The sequence below is a fragment of the Camarhynchus parvulus genome, chromosome 2 (assembly GCF_901933205.1).
Source record: "Camarhynchus parvulus chromosome 2, STF_HiC, whole genome shotgun sequence".
Classification (NCBI taxonomy): domain Eukaryota; kingdom Metazoa; phylum Chordata; class Aves; order Passeriformes; family Thraupidae; genus Camarhynchus; species Camarhynchus parvulus.
The window spans coordinates 69,177,132-69,192,168 of NC_044572.1; the positions used below are offsets into that span (position 1 = coordinate 69,177,132).

The window sequence follows — 15,037 nt, forward strand, 5'->3', positions numbered from 1 at the left end:
ATAATTTGTCACATCTTTTGTATAACAGTTTCTCACACAGTGTTATAACAAAACAAACCAGGGAAAAGAAAAAAAAATTAGTAGGTAAAATACATCTGATTAATAGTAAAAAAAAGTGCAGATTGCGCAGCCTCCAGGTCTCATTGCCTGTCAGCAAGCAATTTTCTATTTAAAACACAGCATTTTAAAAATAATTACTATATGTTTCCAAGTTAAGAGAAATACAATAATTGGAATTCTGTGGGATAACTGCCATTTCATTAAGATCTTTTAAATTACAGTCATTGACAAAAATAACTATTTCCCTATTGCCCTCTTATTTGCAACCACAGTTTCTAAAGCAAAAGTTTTTAAAACTAGCTCTAGTTATGTGAAAGAATGGTCAAATACAGTAATAAATGTACTAATAACAATTTCAGTAAAGGGAAGAAAATGTGAACAGGCCACCACAGACTGTCTGGAGAAAAAACCCTAGACACCAGGGAAAAAACCTTCCCCTTATTTATAGGCTATGCTTACAAAAAATAACATCTGTGCTTAAGTTCTTAAAATTAATCCACCCTCATTTATAGCAAACATTTTAAACTATAATTTTATAATGTACTGACAAAAATGATATTTTAGATGACTAGATTCAATTTAGTGAGTATATATTTTCTGATTTTATGCAAATCTAATCAGGTTGTACAGATCACTTCATGTAGGCTAAAAGCTAAAGAAAGCAAAAAATAAGCACTAATTCACGAAGATCAAGAAGCTACATGAGCCAGTACCAGCACTTTATAAATACTAGTCCAATTAAAGCCAAGAAAAAGCACATCAGAAAGCTTAGTCTGAAGTAAGGTCTCTAACTGTGTATTAGTGGAAGTGAATAAAATATACATTTCCATTTCACAGCTTCATTTAAGCTCTGGTCTGACATTACAGCATGATACTGCCATCCAGAAGAGGTGCTACAACCACAGCAGAGCCCACTTGGGGTTTGGAAGATACATGGAGAAGCATCCTCTGTGCTGGAGGCCCTGCCACATACCCAACACAGCAGGTAGAGATTACCACACAAACAGACCCAAGGGCCCCTCAGCAAAGGTGTGCAGTGACAGCCAAATTTACTCACATCCATGTGCACTTTGGGATGTTCTTTTCAAACTCATAGGCATATGAATGAAAGCTACTTCAAAAAGATTAAAAATCGCTTGTGATGTTTTTATTCATAACATTTAATGGCACTATGGAAAAAGTTCCTCTTCAAATATTAAAGGCAAAGTGTTCATCTTTCCACACCCCACAAAATCAAAAGTGCCAGCTTATATAAAATAATATAAATCTAACCATAAATTAAAAGTTAAACTATATTTAATTAAGTTTCAATTGCTTCCTTGCCTTGAAATATAATTGCATTTTCAATATATTGTCTTTGCAACCTTTAAATCTTCAAATTATTTATACTCCATGGCATTAGAAAGTCATGTTTCACTTTGTTAACACTGCACTTTGTGAACATGTTAACATCTAACAGTAAATATGCACATATAACATATCATTAAGAAAGATATCTCTCCTATAAAAATATTAGCATTTGCTTACAAAAGAAAAGTCAAATTTAGCCTACACTTGCTAACAGAAAGGATAATATACTGCAGGCAATTCTGTTTTATCAATGGGGTCATTGTACTAAACTTACTTTTCCTTCCCCTCCCCCCTACTCTTTTGTTTTAAGGCAAACTGTTCATGGATTAAAAATATTTCAGCTTTATTAAGGAAACCATTGAATCAATAGAAAAATTGCCCCGTGAATGAGGGCAGGTTTTCATACTAGATACTGTTACATGGATTTTTCAACCATTAAATTGCAACAATATTACAGCTCATAGATTGCTAAATCTACACTGAAACTATCAAATAATTTCTATTGATCAGTTGCATTTCATTATTGGAAAATTTTGACTTCAATATGACTTGATGCTAATTGTCAGATTTTCAATTATTTATTCTAAACTGAAGCATTGGAGAGAAAGTTCAAATTGTTGGCTTTGACTTATTCAGTAAAAATAAAGAATACTCTACTCTAATATTTATAGAGGAATTCTAGTCCAGTACCTTAACCACAACTCCAAAGCAGCGAATTATAAGTAATAAACTACTTACACAATTTAAACACATTTAACAGTATGCAATTCTCCAAAAACCACCCAAAGCTTGTCTTCAACTGACTTGTATGACATTCTTTCAAAACCTAATTAGCATTCAGCATTTACAGTCCAATTGCTAATACGTATTCCTTATCACTATAAGCTATTAAAAAAGTACAATGTAGAAACATGTACAGCAACCTTGTGAAATGCAGCTGTTCCCTGAAATTTGCAGCATTCAGTAATGGTACATCTAAATGTGACAAAATGAAAATGTACAACACCTAGAAATACTGATAGCTGAACAAAATCAAAGTATCAGACAGAGCACAGTAACAAAAAACTGCAAGCATGAAATGCTCCCAAGCACTATAAAGAACCTCTGCCAGTGATTTGAGTTGCCTTCAGTTCACACCTCATGACAAGTCAATCAATCCTAATTTTTTTCCTTCACTAAAGTGTTGCAACCAGTTTTAGGAACATCTAGTACATTAAAAAAAAACCAAACAAAATAAGCTTGTAGTGTTTTACAGAACTCCTTGCATAGTACTTCTGAAAATAATTCTCATTTATCAGCTATATACATACTGTAGCATTTTAATTAAGTTGTAACTTTTGAAATCTGCAGAAAGAATTATATACCTTTTTATTTCAGATAAACTTGCAAAGACTACTACTGTAATTCAAGTTTAGACATGGAAGAGATAACAGTATAGATCACTATCATAAAAAAGGTATCTTATATTATCCTTTACTCAATTCAAATTTTATTTTAATTTTTTTCTGTGGAATTGGGATTTTAGATAATGTGGATTTAGGAAACTAACTGAATCTTTTACTAGCTCCAAAGACTTAGCTATGCTGAATGTATGCAATGTTTTCAGGAGCATTTTTTAGAGCCTTGCAATTAAATTTTACTACCCAGCTAACTAAATACATAGGCTGCATATGCCTTGTAATTAAAATACATCATTTCTGGTGGATGTTCTTTGCCACAGTGGAGTTTTAGAAACAAGTCAAAGGAAAAATATTACACCAATATAAAATTAGAAAAGCTCCACAGAACTCATAGCTTGTTACACAAACACACACAGAGCTTAAAAAATTCAGGAATATTAAGCATATTAAAATCTTTAAAGCAGTGCTTAAAGCTTCTAGCATCCTTTAATTTGTTTTTACATCCTTGTTTGATGCTGTAGTCTTTGTTCTGATGCTATGCCAGTGAAATTGCATCACCATGAAGCAACATTATGCAAGAATGTCTGGCTAAAATTAAAATGCTATTTCTCAGCATCACATACTTACAGGAAAAATGCAGTTCAGACATTCACAATTCAATTATGCTAGCCAATATATTTGGTAAATACTTAATGAAAAATAGGGTAATGGAAAGCTAGTATGCATAGTTGTATAGGAAAATAAACCACTAGACTAATCCTGTTGCTCTAGCCAGTCCTTTGGAGTCCAAGTCTATCACCAAAGATGCTCAGAACAGCTCCATTTCAAAAAGCTGGAGTGATCAAAACAAGTTGAAACTGGGGAGTTCTTAATGTAAAGTAACACAGTACTAGATTTTTTTAATTAAGCTTTTTCCAAATAGCTGATTAGCTATTACATAAAACATACCTAACCTCTACAAAACAAGTTGCATGTTAGAGCACAAACACATATCAAGATGTTCTCTCTCTCCAGACCTTAGTGTTTTGCACAAGCAGGGGCAAGTTCCTATGTTACAGTTCTTTAGTGTCTATAGAAAATGAAGACATTTCCTGAATAGCTGTTTTCTGCCTAATAAAATGTAACACAGCATCATCAAAATATGATGATGCAAAATATGAAATTGCAGCAACAGTATTTAAACCATTCTGATACCTAATTCTGATGGATTGTCAACAAATACCAGATGTACACTGTTTACAAAGCAAACAGTCATCTCATTCACAAGAGACACTCAGTTAAGATACAATATTCTCTAGATATTCTCTCATGATTTTTGCTTTAAAAATAAAAATGAACGGAACATCAAGATATCTTAGACACCTCAAAATGACAACTTTCACTTTTTCCTAACAGCAATACTTATTGACAATAATGAAGTAGCAAAAAAAAAAGTCTCAACATAGTTCTGGAACTTATAAACAAATAATGTTTCCTCTTCCTTCAATTTCTAAAATGCTCAAGGAAAAACAGAAACTTGTGCCCATAGTCTATTGTAACAGTGGAATTATTCTCTGTTCTGTCACTCCTGTTCACACAGCCATCCTAAATCATAGGGGTTCTGTGAGTTTGACTGTGCACGTCTCACTAAAACAGTTCTTTCACAGAAATGTTTTGTGTGATTTAGGTTTTCTGATGCTGTTTTACATACTAAGAAAATAAATGAAACCATTTTTTACTGCAGAAAATACTTTATTTGTCTTGTTTTGCATGCCTGTAAAACACCGAGACGCTTTAAGACACACAGTCTATTTCATCCACAGATGAAGGAAGTTGAGAGGATATACATGCATTTTTAAAGTTGCAGAAACCACAAAGCCAAACTTACATAGAACAAAGAACAAATCTAGCATTACTCAGCAAGAGGACTGGAAACATGCACACACACATACATCCCGACAGTTCTAATGAAACTGAAGGAAAAAAAGAAATACTGCTTTGTTATGCAAATGCACCATTTCAAAATTGAGAAAAATTAAATGATGTCATTCAAGCTAATATCCTTACCTCAATGGAAAAGTGGCAAGAGACAACAACAACCCTCCCTCCCCAGCAACCCCCTCGCAAACATTTCAATGAGGTTTGGCTTCAATAGCAGTCTGTAGCATTTAGCCTCAAGAAGAATTACCGAGACAGTTTTGGAACTGCTTATTTTAAAAAGTTTGCATTTGTTCTGCCAACCTAATTCATCAAGACAATCAGCGCAATGCATGTACTATTGTGTAGTCACAGATTTTTCATAGCTTCCATTTCTAGTGTTCAGAACAGCAATTTAGTAAATGGTTTGTAAAAATATAAAAACACAACCATGTTATTTCTTCCAAGAACATATATTTTTATATATTTTTAATATGTCTCTATGGAAGTGTGTTCAGAGACACAATGTAAAAAACATTTAAATTCTATAACAGACTTAACATTTAGCAAAAGAAAAAAAGTATTAAAATAGCTTCAGATTATTACTCATCAAAAAAATCAAATGCATTTCCTTAATTTCATAGCTTGACCCATGTTGATATAGCAGATATTGTATAAAATTGTTATGCCTAGATTTTTCTTAAAATTGCCGCTTTAAGACATTAAATAATAATAAAATAAGCAAAAGAATAAAAAAACCAAAACACACATAGACACACTCCTTCTTCTGCATGAGCAGTAATTTAAGCACAATGAAAAAGCCCCAAAAGTCAGAGCCATTATATTAACACTTTCCATAGGGTATGATGAACGATACTGAAAATCACCTACACTCTGGCAGACCTGTGTTACCCTCCAATCCCAGTAAACTGCAGCAGCTAGCACAATTTGCAACACTTCAAAGTGAGTCAAATATAATTTTCTTTAAACCTGTAAAAAATAAATTACATAGTGGTTTGGTTTTCTTAATAGCTTGATGAAGAGAGTGGATGGATCACTAAAATATCAAAACATGGTAAAAGAAACATAATTATATGAGAAACAAGTTCTTATCAAAATAGAAACCTGCCAGATATCCTCAAGCTGCTGCAATAGTTTCTCAGGCAGCTGGGTTAAAAAGCATGTTTACAGAAAGTAAACGCTTAACAAGGTCTATCCTAAATATAACCATTAAAGCTAATGCTCAGCCAGGATGGCTGCACTCAGAGCTGTAAGAGAAATAAAATATACTACAAAATAAGATAGCACCCCATATTGAATTTTCTAGCCTTGACACAATTTCTTGACCTGTCATGCTATACTACTAATAATAATTTCTCAACTTCTTTTACATCTTTCTACCATGACACCTTAAAAACTGAGGGCTTGAGCAATCATTGACATCAAAGCCTTCAATTCCACCTTTTATTTTGGGATCGCCCTACTCCAAAATTTTAGATGTAGATGAGCACACAACAAAATACATTCATGTCTATGATGACTGCAGCTATTTTGCAGCCATTAATTTTGTACTTAATAAATACTAAGCCAAACCCTGGACTAGTTTTATTAATCAAACGCTTCTAGAGAGAGATTTGCAGCTTGACCCATTTTAACAGCAAATTTAATTTTGGGGATCAGAGCAGAACAGACTGCAGCTCTTTTCCTAAGAATGCTGACATTTAAGTAAACCTTACCAAAGAATGCTTGCCTGATTGAGGACTGACATTTCCTTTCTCTAACTCACTTAAATAAAATATAGGCTTTCTGGCCAACTCCTACAGTACCCCAAGGCAGCTGTATATCACTTTCAGTTGCAACTTGTGAATACTTTCTTTTTCTTTCTGTCTCTTTATTTTGACATGCATATTATGTTAGCTGATTTCAATCATGTTGCATGAGTGGATGACATACCTTAAAAGATTAAGTTTTGCCACCTGGGACTATTCCAGAAATTCAGTACTTTATAGCATCTCATACCCTTCTTCATCCTCTATGCGCCTGCACTATCAATAGTAGCTTTCTTCCCTATTTTATGCCAAACGACAAGTCTTTCAAGGCTTCAGTTGATACAAGTCAGTTTGAAGTGTCATTCCCCCCCATTCCCATTCCAGGATGGAGCTGCTCCATTGTGTACAACGCTCTGCTGCCATCTATTTGACACAAGAAATATGACACTGTGACTGCCACAGCTGGTTTTGCCTTCCCTTTCCCCACCTCTCTCTTCCCCTGCAGCGGCTGTTAGAAGAAAACTCTCAGGGAAGTTTTTGATCACTCCTCCCTACTCGTGCCCAGAAGCAGAAACCACTTCAGCAATTACTTTTGTACTTAAAAAAAAATAGCTACAGTAACAGCAGAGGTTTGATTACTGCAAACAAAGGTAGAATTATATGATATATCACTCTTCTCTAAAAAGGGAATCCAAGTTAACAAACTTTGATTTATCAGTCAGCTCTAAATAAAATCTGGTTTAAAGCAATTATTTTAAAATTTGCAATTTAATTATGCAGCAGCAGAGCCCATTGAGGGTTGATTTCAGCAGGTATCCAGATGTAACTGGGGCCACGGTACCAAATGAACATGGATTCACCGGCTGTCCCCCTTTACTACACCAGACTTAAAATTCAGAAGTCAGTTAGGAAGTCAAATCACAGAGCCTCCAAGTAGAAACCACACACAAAGCACGAGATGAAGGAGGTGGTACTTTACCCGTCATCAGGGTCACAAAGATAAACACCACTTCATTCATCACAGCATTCAGCCCGCTTTGTATGTGACTGCACAAAACAAGAACAGCAGCTGAAAAAAGTCCCCAGCTTGTATTTGTAACATATCATGCGAGAGACACCCACTGAAAACTCTTAAAGGAATCTATAATCTTCAGTTACAGATCCATGACTGTGCACATTCTGCTCTTTAATTACTAAACCATATGGAAAAGTCCTGTCTCAGGGCTGTCTCAGGGCTCAGTCTGGTCCTTTTCGCATCCCTGATTAAGTACTACTTTTTTTTTACACGGCTGATTTTCCAATACACTTAAGTAACATATTTGTAGGAATGTGCTTCAGTGCTTACCCTGGAAATGATTCATAAGATAAAAAAGCAAAAAGAAGACTAAAAAAGTGCAAGCTCTTCACAGGAATTGTAAATAATGTCACAGTGATCCAAAAAGCATTTGAACTCTTGTGTATTTTTCTACAGAGAGGGAAATAACACCTTAGTTCAGAGCAAGAGTAGGGAGAAAAGGAGGGGTTCCACTGCTGGAGGGAGGGTGCAGGTAAGGAGAAAATGAGAGATGTGGAATAGGAGGGCACAGAGGCAATACCAGCCTGCAGCAGAGGTCATGAGAGTTCTTCTGTAGTTAAAATATACCCATAAACATAATGCCTTACTTTTCTAATGGGTATTAACATAAGTAATACTTGGTTTGGGGAGCAATTTGTTAAAGCTTGCATTTGTTAATAAATAGTAGTACCACTGAGTGCTTTATTCCATTGTTCTTTATATGTATTCATAGCATTTACAGCTATAATACATACAGTTAACTATTAAATTTAATCTGTTTAAGAAAATTAATAGTTGCACTAAGTTCTTTACTAACACTTGGTTTTAAATCTATTTAGTCTGACAATACAAGCTGCAATTACAGGATTGTATAAAGTTGCCATAAATACTTAGTAAGCCAAGAGAAGAGATATATATAATTCCAATTGCTAACTATTACGGGAATTACCTTTCCTTCCAGGCCACACAGAATCTGTTTAAACAGGTACTGCACATATTATACTAAAAGCATTGCCTAAAATATTTCAAGTGTAAAACTACCTAAAATCTGACCACTCAGAAGGAATTAGATTACTTAAAGAATTTAAGGTACACAGCATAACAACACATATAAGCATTTGAAAGTACCACTTAAGAGGCTTACTCTGCCCTCTGGTGCACTCCATCCCACAAGGACACAGCATCCTGCACAAAACTCAGGCGAGCATCAAAACAACTTCAACAGTCTGAAGTTAAAGCAGTTAAAAGAGTGTGCTGAACTAAATTAAGACAGTTCAGCACACTACAAAATCACACCCTGGGTAATAGCAGCATGTGCAAAAGCACTAAAGCACTCTGCAGGATAGAAGGTAGCCCAGCTAGTTTTTATTCCTTTGTATTTACAGCAGAGAGCCTAATTGTCCTGGCTAAGGACCAAGACCGACCATCTAAAGCCCTGTGCAAATACAGTGTTTGCTGGTTAGCACAACAATTTTCCAGCAAGGTTGTGTTCCCAAGGCTGGTGTTACGAGCTGCCACCACCAGTAAACAGATGACAGGAGACACCTGAGCATGCCACAGACCCACAGCCCCACACAGGGGTCCTACACTAATCAGAGGTACCCTAGGGCAGAAGGCTCTATATTCATAGCCTGATAGTATAAATCAGGTTTGGAAACTCAGCTTTTTGGCTAACAAATTGAACAGCCACACATGCCAAATTAGAAGGAATTTGATATCAAATTGAGACGATAACATATTCTATAAAGCACAGCTATAAAATTCTCTAATGACATAAAATTAAGGTCTGTTAGGCGTGTTTTTTCCTGTGAATAAGTTGTGCTACATCTCTACAGAGTATTGCTAATAGTCCTTAAAATTAACTAGACTAGATCTTGTTTCACTGAACAGTCAAAATTTTTCTACTACAAAACATACAAAAAATCCATTCATTTTCTCAGAAGCTGTGAGCTTTCATTACGAAGGATGAAATGAAATGCTTTCCTTACTTTTAAAATCCATGCAATAATAAAACAGCATACTGAATGATAAGAACTACAAGGTACAGTACATAAACCATGAATTATGCAATTATAAGCAATTATCAGCATTGCTAGTAATGAAATACTGGAAAAGCTTTACAATTAGTTCTTTTAATTATTTCACCTCCAGTTTAATATAAGAAATACTGTGTTAATGAAAAAAAAAGTTTAAAAGTCCAAGGGCCCAACAACAACAAACACTATTTTTTGCCATGAGAAAGCATTGCAGGATCAGAACCAAACTGTGTATATACAGTTAGCATATAAAAATAGAAGTAGCATCATTAAGATTTACTTGTTCATCATGTTTATGTGTGATTAAAAAAACCCACCCAACAAATTAGAGAGGTCCTGTTTAATGGACCATACTACAAAAACGCATCTCCAGTGCAAAAGAATTCTTTTCAGAATTAATCCATCAAATAGACAATGAGAGCAAAAGGAGGGCACATTCCCAAACCTGGCAACTGAACAGCATGAGACTTTGAAATGATGCCAGAACTGTGCAATCAGGAGACTTCAGTGCTTAGCTCCATGCTAAGTTATTTAGTGCCTTGACTTTCCTCATAGCTAAGCACTCACTGTACACGCACCATGAAAGTGCTTGCCTCATGTGAGACAGCCTCAGAGTGACACCATTGTTGCGGTGCGTGCGTTTTTTCTTATCCACAATTGTTGTACGGGTTCAGTTTTATGTACTATTCAATGGTCTGTTCCAATTCCCTCCCTCTCCCCCTGTTTCAAAGTTGGTTTGTCCTGGCCAGCCCCCTCATGGTTGAGCAAGTTGTCTCCCATCATTCATGCTCTCTCTCTCCCAATCTCCCAATCAGTATCCTAGTTTTCCTGCCTGTCTCGGGTGTCCACCCCTCTCTATAGGTGTCTGTCATCCCCCGACCCAGCCCAGGGTCCAGAAGCTTCTCTCCAGCCTGGGTTGTGGTTGGCCCTTGGCCCCTGGCCACACCCTTGCACCTCCCCTCTGTCTGTTTCATTTGTCTCATGCTCTGCCACTCTCTTTGTATGCCCAATCACTTTCACTCAGTAGGGGTCATCCTACTCTGTATTTAACCTGTGTGCACTGTATTCCTGTGGGCAGACTTCCTCAGCCGCTCCCCTGTTTGGCTCCCTGTTTCCCAGTTAATAAACCAACCCTGTTCTGCTGAGGTGGTCTGCTGCCTCCTTCTTCGCTACTCGCTGACTGGCTGGCGGCCTTCTCTACCCCTCTTCCGAGGGTTGAGGTGTGAAGCCCACTGCCTCGACGCAAGGGGTCACATCCTCAGGTGGCTAGCCTGCCAGGCTCGTCTCTACACCAGAGCTATCACCTGCTGCTGCAGCTAGCCACCCCCTGGGACTGCTGGAAGCGCGCTGCCCATTTCTTCTAGCCGGGATTTAGGGCAAGAACCCCAGCACACCATCCTCTGTGACACAGACTTTGTTATAGGTGATTTTCAGCTCTACTAACTGCATGGATAGAAAGGTGATTGGAGAAGAGTACTGCCCCTACAACATCTCTGATAAAACCTGCAGGAGAAAGTCAGCTATATATAGTTTTAATTATCAGATTCACTTGTGTACTAAACAAGAGGATGCCAGCTTCCATGCCATGACCCAAACACTACCTTCTTCAATATAAAGTTGCATAGCACCATCCCCCCCCAGCAATTATCACAACCACAATTACAACTGCTGGAAGAAGCATCCCATAAAAGACTGTGATAGGAAATGAAAAAGATGACCTCTTTCCCATATGGTTCACATTCCTCAGACCACAAGGAGTCTGGGGATGCAAACAGGCTTTAGAATGTGATGTATTAGTAGATAAGACTCTCTTCAGGTAAGCTAAGAAAGCTCATCCTCCTATATTCTGGTCTTCATGGGTGATTTTTACCATGCCGATATCTGTTATGGGGACAACACAGCAGGTGGAAGCCAGAAGGTTTCTGGAGGGCACTGATAACCTGATGTGGGTGACTGAACAGCTCACAAGGGGAAATGCTATGAACAGACAATTCTTACAGTTGAGGAAGAACTGGTCAGGGCAGTCTTAGCCCACAAAAGGACCGGAGGATCTGTCATTTGAGGAGGAGCTGCAAGAGCTGAGGTTGTTTAGCCTGAAGAAGGCTCAGAGGGTGATCTCCCTGATGTGTCACCTGATGAGTGGAATGGGAAAGGATGACCGAGACAGACTCCTCTCAGCAGTATACAGTGACACAAGGTGAGGCAACGGTCAGAAACTGAAATACAAGGAAACATGATATTTAAAAATATGAAAATTTGTGGTGGTGTGTGCTAGTTTTTTACTGTAAGAGTGAAGGAGCTGCAGAGGTGAGGAAACAGGCTGCTCAGGGAGGTTGTGGGGTCTCCATCCTACTAAACACTTGACTGGAAAATGTTCTTTGTAACCTGCTCTAGATAACTCCCCTTTGAGTAATGGGGTTGGACTAGACTGTCTCCAGAGGTCCCTTCTGACCTTCAACCATTCTGCAACTCTGTTGAAATTATATGATGTTAACTTTTACTTGTGTACTTCAAGTTTCCCCTCTCTGTAGTTATCCCACCTTCCCACCAATCCAGATTCAGGATCCAGTAAGAGACATAGATGAGCACAGGCTTTTGCGTAAGTTGGGATTTTCCTCCCTGGCCTCTGAAGACCGATGCACTGACCAGGCTATTTAATACTACTAGGACAGCAAGCCATGAAACCAGCCCACATTTAACTGCTTGTATATACTGAAAAAGTTTCAAGTGCTAAGGTAACTTTTACTGAGGTTACACTGCCTTTTGGATCCAGAAATTTGTCAAAAGATACTTTCCAGCTTCACTAATTCAGTACAACTCAAAGCATACAAACAAAATTTTACAGTTCAGTCAAACTCTGATGTGATCATTTGTTCTTCAAGAAAAAATAGTTACAACTTCATATCTATGTGTGTGCCTCCTCTGAAAAATGTGCAAAAAGAGACATTTACATTATTTTAGACAACCTACATTTGGATAATTGATTTTGAAGACATTCAGCTGAAGGATATGAATATAGAGTTACGGATAACAGACTTTAGATTAAGCTATCTGCATGTTACTATATCCAATAATAGATAATTATTTAGAATCAATATATTGTAAACTCCCATAAAACCAAATTAAATGAAAAATAAAACATGGCCAGTTCACCGGGTTCCCCAAGAACTATGATTCAAAGCAGGAGGACATATAAAGACTGGATAGAGAAAATGAGGCTGAGCTGTTTATTTAGCAGCCATGAAGTGAATGTGCTACTGTTTTCTGAACTTCCTATGGTGAAGCCACAGTGCAGAGAGCTAATCCCTGTTTCTCACCAAAACAGACAGCAATGCACACTGGATAATTTGTTCCTACTGATGATATCATTCTGTTGAGTTTACTGTTTTTAATAAGGAACAAGTTTCAGTCTTCTCTCACTTTCTCCCATGTACAAGATCAGATCAGCCTCCCAGTGACCTACTTTATGAGTCACAGTCCTCACTATTTATGATTCAGAAAAACGTCTTCTCTGACAGTATTTCCCAGACTACTGCGGGTTCATTCCAAGAACCAATTTCATCTTCATTGGTTTCCTACAGGAAACCAGACCAACTTCCTATGATTTTATTTTCCTTCATTTCAGCATGGCTCACATAAACTAACTGGAAGTGAGAGTGATACAAAACTTTATTCTGCATAAACACAAGCCAATACAAACACCACCAAAAAAATCCTGAAGACGTCACCGGTTCAAAGTGACCAGAATGTGAAGCAAGCTAAGATTAGAAGTTCTTTTCCCTCCTTCCCCAAACATGATGCATACAAGCAAACCCAGTAAGTTTATGTAACCACAGTCTGATGCCAACAGCTGTTTGGTGAAGATATTCACCTGAACAGATGGCCAAGTTCTACTCCCTCTTTCAACATTGGTAATTGTTTTAAAATGCTAAACACTGTTGGACTTTTTTTAACTCCTACCAATAACCGAGTCAAGTTCTCCCAACCCCCTCAGTCAACAGACTCGGGGTGCTTATCTTCTCTCCTCAAGTGCAACAACAGAAGTACTACTGGAGACGCTAGGAAGCAAGTACACCTTGAAGAAGCTCATCTACACTTCCCATAGGACTGCTAACATTGCCTAAGTATTAGCCTGCTGCATCCAGGTCAGCTTCTAACAGAGCCATTTTCATTGCCCTCCAGGACATGAGGACATTAGCTTTCCAAAAGCCAAGAGCCAGTGCCAGATCTGCATTGGCTCAGAGTCACAGCGTAGTCTGAGCTGGAAGGGACCCAGGAGGACCACCAAGTCCAACTCCTAAGTGAATGGCCCACATGGGAGTTAAACCCACAACCTTGGCATTATAAGCCCCATGCTCTAACCAACTGAGCTAATCATGCAGTGAGGCATTTGTGGAATAATCCATCCCATAAACCATGGCAGAATCATCCAAGAATCCATAGCAGCAGCATGAGCACCACTATTACCCTCATGCACTATTACCCTTCATGTCCTCCCAGTGCTGTGACCAAGCTGTTGCAACTTCAGCAGGCATGTGGAGATAGATGATGTTAGCATGGCACTAACATTCTAGTCCCAAATTAAGTGGGACAGGTAATTCCCACAGAGATTGCTATAAAGTGAACCACTTCAAGAAAAGGGATGCTGGGACACCTAGCTGTGGGCTGCAAATATCCAGAATAATTTGCTGGCTCAGATTTCACTCTGCAAAGCAGCAGTTCAGTTATCTTCTGGACCATCTTCTGCCGTTGGACTAATATAGCCCTGTTGTTATGCTGCTCTACGTGAGCTAATAAACTAGACCCATGTTAACACAGTTAATTCAATCATGCAAGCAAATTAAAAGCAGATTTATTCTCATTTCATGTCTGTATTCTGCTGTGTGTGTTGTCAATAACTGCAGTCTTTCCATGTGATTTCCTCTTGCTGCGTTTCAAGGCTTACAGTGATAGGAACAACACACTGCTTTTTGTGGGAAGGCTTACTCAGAAACAAAAGCTAAACTGAATTTCAGGAGGCTTAAATACTTCTTCCCTTCTCACCTCAAGAGAAGCCAGGGAATAAGGTCACTTTAGAATGCTTACACATTACACACAATAAGGACAGGACACATGACTGAAGCACAATTTATTTTAATGACAATTTTCTACCTGGACGTCAGTTTCAGTTTGTAATTATGAAGTATGAATGGGGATTTTGCAAGTAAATAGTGGTCACTTGTTAGTAAACTGAGCTTTTACAGCAGCCTAGCTTAATAAATGTAAACCACCAAATTATTGCCTCTGCTATTCATTTTCCATCCTGCTGCTGCAGCAGTACTTGCCAGGGTCAAATTACTAGGTTTTAATAATTCCTTTTTATTCCGCTGTCTCTAACTTGATTTTTTGTAACCAAAAGTGTTATAATGCTTCAGGTAGTAACCTATTGTTTGTAGGTCAATATTTCAAAGAGTATCACCTGTGTGAAAACTG

The 15,037-nt window shown here is 37.7% G+C and overlaps 1 protein-coding gene across 1 annotated transcript in view; it reads right to left on the reverse strand.

The window, feature by feature from the left end:
* Positions 1–15,037, reverse strand: part of GMDS (GDP-mannose 4,6-dehydratase) — a 405,686-nt gene that overhangs the window by 321,639 nt on the left and 69,010 nt on the right. The gene's annotated exons all lie outside the window — the stretch shown is intronic.